This window comes from Oncorhynchus gorbuscha, linkage group LG24 (genome assembly GCF_021184085.1).
Source record: "Oncorhynchus gorbuscha isolate QuinsamMale2020 ecotype Even-year linkage group LG24, OgorEven_v1.0, whole genome shotgun sequence".
NCBI classification, from domain to species: Eukaryota; Metazoa; Chordata; class Actinopteri; order Salmoniformes; family Salmonidae; genus Oncorhynchus; species Oncorhynchus gorbuscha.
The window spans coordinates 59,293,048-59,299,700 of record NC_060196.1 but is presented as its reverse complement, the minus strand read 5'-3'; the positions used below and the strand labels follow the sequence as shown (position 1 = coordinate 59,299,700).

The window sequence follows — 6,653 nt, the reverse complement described above, 5'->3', positions numbered from 1 at the left end:
CACACCTGCAGACACACCTGTAGACACACCTGCAGACACACCTGCAGACACACCTGCAGACACACCTGCAGACACACCTGTAGACACACCTGCAGACACACCTGTAGACACACCTGCAGACACACCTGTAGACACACCTGTAGACACACCTGTAGACACACCTGCAGACACACCTGTAGACACACCTGCAGACACACCTGCAGACACACCTGTAGACACACCTGTAGACACACCTGTAGACACACCCGCAGACACACCTGCAGACACACCTGTAGACACACCTGCAGACACACCTGCAGACACACCTGTAGACACACCTGTAGACACACCTGCAGACACACCTGCAGACACACCTGTAGACACACCTGCAGACACACCTGCAGACACACCTGTAGACACACCTGTAGACACACCTGCAGACACACCTGCAGACACACCTGTAGACACACCTGCAGACACACCTGCAGACACACCTGCAGACACACCTGTAGACACACCTGTAGACACACCTGTAGACACACCCGCAGACACACCCGTAGACACACCCGTAGACACACCTGTAGACACACCTGTAGACACACCTGCAGACACACCTGCAGACACACCTGTAGACCTTTGAGACCCAAGGTGGTCTGCTCCTGTAATCAACTCAAAGTGAAGACCATTCAGACTTCAGCTTTATGTAGTGTTGTAGTTTCTCCCCTGGAGAATCAGATCTAGGACAGGGACAGAAACACACCAGCTGTAGGATGAATAGTAAAGCTCTGATACACATTATCAGGGGAATGTAGGGACAGAGAGATGTAGTCTGGTCCCCTGCTCCTGTCCAGCCACATGATTACCGAGCCTCACACACTCACACGTTGCCAGACATGTTCTGTAGTGTGAAGAGAGAGCTGAGAGACACGTGGGTCAGTACACACACACACACACACACACACACACACACACACACACACACACACACACACACACACACACACACACACACACACACACACACACACACACACACACACACACACACACACACACACACACACACACACACACACACACACACACACACACACACAGATAAACGCATATTTGCACATGCACACACATCCAAGCACGCAAACACACACACACACTCAGACCTGCTCTCTCTCTCTCTCTCTCTCTCTCTCTCTCTAGCTCACACACACAGGCACACACACACACTTTCTCAGACCTGCACTCTCTCTCTCTCTCTCACACACACACACACACACTCAGACCTGCTCTCTCTCTCTCTCTCTCTCACACACACACACACACACACACACACACACACACACACACACACACACACACACACACACACACACACACACACACACACACACACACACACACACACACACACACACACACACACACACACACACTTGTACAGATGTCACATTCTCTTATCTTGCTCTTTCACACACAGGCGATTGTAGAAAATCCTTCATAAAGATGAATACCGTAGACGCTGACCACCCACACCCTGACCCTAACACACCGGTGCGTGGTCTGTAAGGTGTGCAACACACACCCACCCACAAAGTATGGAGTACACATTACTGGCATTTTCTCAGCTGCACAGTCCTGTAGGTAAAAATTGTAAGGACTTTCTATAAGGTCAGCTGACTTCCTCTACTTTCTATAAGGTCAGCTGACTTCCTCTACTTTGTATAAGGTCAGCTGACATCCTCTACTTTCTATAAGGTCAGCTGACATCCTCTACTTTCTATAAGGTCAGCTGACTTCCTCTACTTTGTATAAGGTCAGCTGACTTCCTCTACTTTGTATAAGGTCAGCTGACTTCCTCTACTTTCTATAAGGTCAGCTGACTTCCTCTACTTTGTATAAGGTCAGCTGACTTTCTCTACTTTCTATAAGGTCAGCTGACTTCCTCTACTTTGTATAAGGTCAGCTGACTTCCTCTACTTTGTATAAGGTCAGCTGACTTCCTCTACTTTGTATAAGGTCAGCTGACTTCCTCTACTTTGTATAAGGTCAGCTGACATCCTCTACTTTCTATAAGGTCAGCTGACTTCCTCTACTTTCTATAAGGTCAGCTGACTTCCTCTACTTTCTATAAGGTCAGCTGACTTCCTCTACTTTGTATAAGGTCAGCTGACATCCTCTACTTTCTATAAGGTCAGCTGACTTCCTCTACTATTTGTATAAGGTCAGCTGACTTCCTCTACTTTGTATAAGGTCAGCTGACTTCCTCTACTTTCTATAAGGTCAGCTGACTTCCTCTACTTTGCTTCATCTGCAGGATTTCGTTTTCAGTTATCTAATTCCCAGTGGGCATGCTTTAACATCACACTAGTGTTGTCAGTTCAGTGCTGAAGAGGAGGGAGGAGAGAGGAGGAGAGAGAGGAGAGGAGGGAGGAGACAGAGGAGAGGAGGGAGGAGAGAAGACAGGAGGAGACAGAGGAGAGGAGGGAGGAGAGAAGACAGGAGGAGAGAGAGGAGAGGAGGGAGGAGACAGACGAGAGGAGGGAGGAGAGAAGACAGGAGGAGAGAGGAGAGGAGGAAGGAGAGAAGACATGAGGAGAGAGAGGAGAGAAGACAGGAGAGAGAGGAGAGGAGGAAGGAGAGAAGAGAGGAGAGGAGGGAGGAGAGAAGACAGGAGGAGAGAGAGGAGAGGAGGGAGGAGAGAAGACAGGAGAGAGGAGAGGAGGAAGGAGAGAAGAGAGGAGAGGAGGGAGGAGAGAAGACAGGAGGAGAGAGAGGAGAGGAGGGAGGAAGCCACTAACACTATTGAGATGTAACCAGTGGTGGAATGATGTGGTACACTGCTGCCACCTTCTGGTGAAAAATATTCTGCATTTTCAGTCCTTTATATAGTTGAAGTCTGAAGTTTACATACAACTTAGTCAAATACATTTAAACTCAGTTTTTCACAATTCCTGACATTTAATTCTAGTAAAGAAATTCCATCTTAGGTCAGTTAGGATCACCACTTTATTTTAAGAATGTGAAGTGTAGAGATAATTTTTTATTTCAGCTTTTATTTCTTTCATCACATTCCCAGTGGGTCAGAAGTTTACATAAACTCAATTAGTATTTGGTAGCATTGCCTTTAAATTGTTTAACTTGGGTCAAAAGTTTCAGGTAGCCTTCCACAAGCTTCCCACAATAAGTTGGGTGAATTTTGGCCCATTCCTCCTGACAGAGCTGGCGTAACTGAGTCAGGTTTGTAGGCCTCCTTGCTCGCATACGCTTTTTCAGTTCTGCCCACAAATTTTCTATGGGATTGAGGTCAGGGCTTTGTGATGGCCACTCCAATACCTTAACTTTCTTGTCCTTAAGCCATTTTGCCACAACTTTGGAAGTATGCTTGGGGTCATTGTCCATTTGGAAGACCCATTTGCGACCAGACTTTAACTTGCTGACTGATGCCTTGAGATGTTGCTTCAATATAACCACATAATTTTCCCTCCTCATGATGCCATCTATTTTGTGAAGTGCACCAGTCCCTCTTGCAGCAAAGCGCCCCCACAACATGATGCTGCCACCCCCCCGCTCCACGGTTGGGATGGTGTTCTTCGGCTTGCAAGCATCCCCCTTTTTCCTCCAAACATAATGATGGTCATTATGGCCAAACAGAGGACATTTCTCCAAAAAGTAGTTTTCACCACATGTGCAGTTGCAAACCGTAGTCTGGCTTTTTTTATGGCGGTTTTGGAGCAGTGGCTTCTTCCTTGCAGAGCGGCCTTTCAGGTTATGTCGATACAGGACTCGTTTTACTGTGGATATAGATACTTTTGTACCTGTTGCCTCCAGTATCTTCACAAGGTGCTTTGCTGTTGTTCTGGCATTGATTTGCACTTTTCTCAACAAAGTAAGTTAATCTCTAGGAGACGTGTCTCCTTCCTGAGCGGTATGTCAGCTGCGTGGTCACATGGTGTTTATACTTGTGTACTACTGTTTGTACAGATGAATGTGGTACCTTCAGGTACCTTTTTTTACTTGTCAAAACTATAGTTTGTTAACAACAAGACATTTGTGGAGTGGTTGAAAAAACTAGTTTTAAATGACTCCAACCTAAGTGTATGTAAACTTCTGACTTCAACTGTATGTGTAATGATATAGCATTAGCAGCGACTAGGTTTAAACTGTATGTATAATGATATAGCATTAGCAGCGACTAGGTTTAAACTGTATGTGTAATGATATAGCATTAGCAGCGACTAGGTTTAAACTGTATGTGTAATGATATAGCATTAGCAGCGACTAGGTTTAAACTGTATGTGTAATGATATAGCATTAGCAGAGACTAGGTTTAAACCATATGTGTAATGATATAGCATTAGCAGAGACTAGGTTTAAACTGTATGTGTAATGATATAGCATTAGCAGCGACTAGGTTTAAACTGTATGTGTAATGATATAGCATTAGCAGCGACTAGACTTACAACGTTCCGGTAACTATTCAAGTTTTTTCTTCCTCCCAGAAATCCTGATGTGGAGGATTCCCTGAACAAGCAGGATATTCCGGGAATATTCCCAACGAGGATTTCTGAAAAAAACCCTGGGGGATTTACAACAATGTCATTAATGAATTAATCCTCTGTCAGTTTTGTGATATGAAACAGAAAACATCATTTTCCTACTAGAATAAGACCAAACAACTGGTTAATTTCATAAACATAAAACATTTTTTTATTGATTTAAAGTTCAGCTGGTGCACAGTATTACATGGGGCATTGGTCCATTGGACATAAGGTCAGAAAGGAATTTACTACAGTACATCACTTTCCTGGGTCACGTTAAGTAGGCAGGCACAAAACAGAAGAAATAGTTTTCGAACAAGTTGGAAAGAAATTCAGGGAGTACCTCTTTTTCAGAAGTGCTTTCTCCTGTTTCATAACTGAACCAGACTCTAGTATGTAAAAGAATGCATGCCCAATATAACCACAGAACGTAAGGAGTACCTAAATGTATTGTCTTGCTTGGTCTTTATGGTACAGAGAGTATTTATGTTCAATACTATATATATATCTTATATATAAAAATATTTACTGTGACAGATGAAGACTGGTTTAACTCCAAATCTCAAAACTGTGTGGCTCGAGCTCTGAACGCTGATTGGCTGACAGCCGTGGTATATCAGACTCTATACCACGGCTGTGTCCAGGCACTCCGCGTCACATCGTGCCTAAGAACAGCCCTTAGACGTGTTATATTGGGCATATACCACACCTCCTCTGGCCTTATGGCTTAAATATACATCTGACAATCACACATCTCATGATGCATGTTTATAACCAACGCAAGATACACACACATAGAAAAAATAATACTGATTAGAGTCCAAATAGTACTACTATCTACTACTACAGTAAATGAAAGAACAAAGTAAACCAAACAATGTAGGCTAACAAACAGAGCGGTATATTTGAGCAATAAGGCCAAGGGGGGGGGGGGAAATATATGGCCAATATACCACGGCGAAGGGCTGTTCTTATGTACGCGACGCAATTTGGAGTGCCTGTATACAGCCCTTAGCCGTGGTATATTGGCCATATATCACAAAACCCCTGAGGTGCCTTATTGCTATTAAAAAACTGGTTACCAACATAATTAGAGCAGTAAAAATACATGTTTTGTTAAACCCGTGGTATATGGTCTGATATACCACGGCTTTCAGCCAATCAGCATTCAGGGCTTGAAGCACCCAGTTTATAAAAATATATAGGGTACCAAATCAAATCCCTAGCGTCTACCCATAATCCCTAGCGTCTACCCATAATCCCTAGCGTCTACCCGTAATCCCCTACCTATAATCCCTAGCGTCTACCCATAATCCCTAGCGTCTACCCATAATCCCTAGCGTCTACCCATAATCCCTAGCGTCTACCTATAATCCCTAGCGTCTACCCATAATCCCTAGCGTCTACCCATAATCCCTAGCGTCTACCCGTAATCCCCTACCTATAATCCCTAGCGTCTACCCATAATCCCTAGCGTCTACCCATAATCCCTAGCGTCTACCTATAATCCCTAGCGTCTACCCATAATCCCTAGCGTCTACCCATAATCCCTAGCGTCTACCCGTAATCCCCTACCTATAATCCCTAGCGTCTACCCATAATCCCTAGCATCTACCCATAATCCCTAGCGTCTACCCATAATCCCTAGCGTCTACCCATAATCCCTAGCGTCTACCCATAATCCCTAGCGTCTACCCATAATCCCTAGCGTCTACCTATAATCCCTAGCGTCTACCCATAATCCCTAGCGTCTACCCTAAATCCCCTACCCATAATCCCTAGCGTCTACCCATAATCCCTAGCGTCTACCCATAATCCCTAGCGTCTACCCATAGACTCTTCCTGGCGACCCCATGTAATATCTACAATATGATAGAATCTCAACCAAAGCTCTGACCCTATTCAGTCCTTTCAGATCTATAAGGGGGAGGGAGTCAACTAAAGAACAAGGACAGAGGCAAGGGATCGGTTTGGAATGGAACCAAAGGCAACTCTTCTATGGCCCAATCCCAAATCGACCGACCCCTAGACCCTGTGTCCTGGTGGAGATCTGAGAGGACTTGACAGGTGCACACAATATAGTATAGTTCCAGCATAGGGCCTAGCGGTTGATTTGGGATTGGGCCAAAGACTCAAAAG

At 44.8% G+C, this 6,653-nt stretch overlaps 1 protein-coding gene across 2 annotated transcripts in view; it reads right to left on the bottom strand.

Annotated features, from left to right (window-relative positions):
• Positions 1-4,656: 4,656 nt before the first annotated feature.
• ldlrap1a (low density lipoprotein receptor adaptor protein 1a) overlaps positions 4,657-6,653 on the bottom strand; it is a 39,776-nt gene continuing 37,779 nt past the window's right edge. For both annotated transcript variants that reach the window (XM_046327267.1, XM_046327266.1), the window contains one exon: positions 4,657-6,653. This exon is cut by the window's right edge and continues 201 nt beyond it. The gene's annotated coding sequence lies outside the window, so the exon portion shown is untranslated.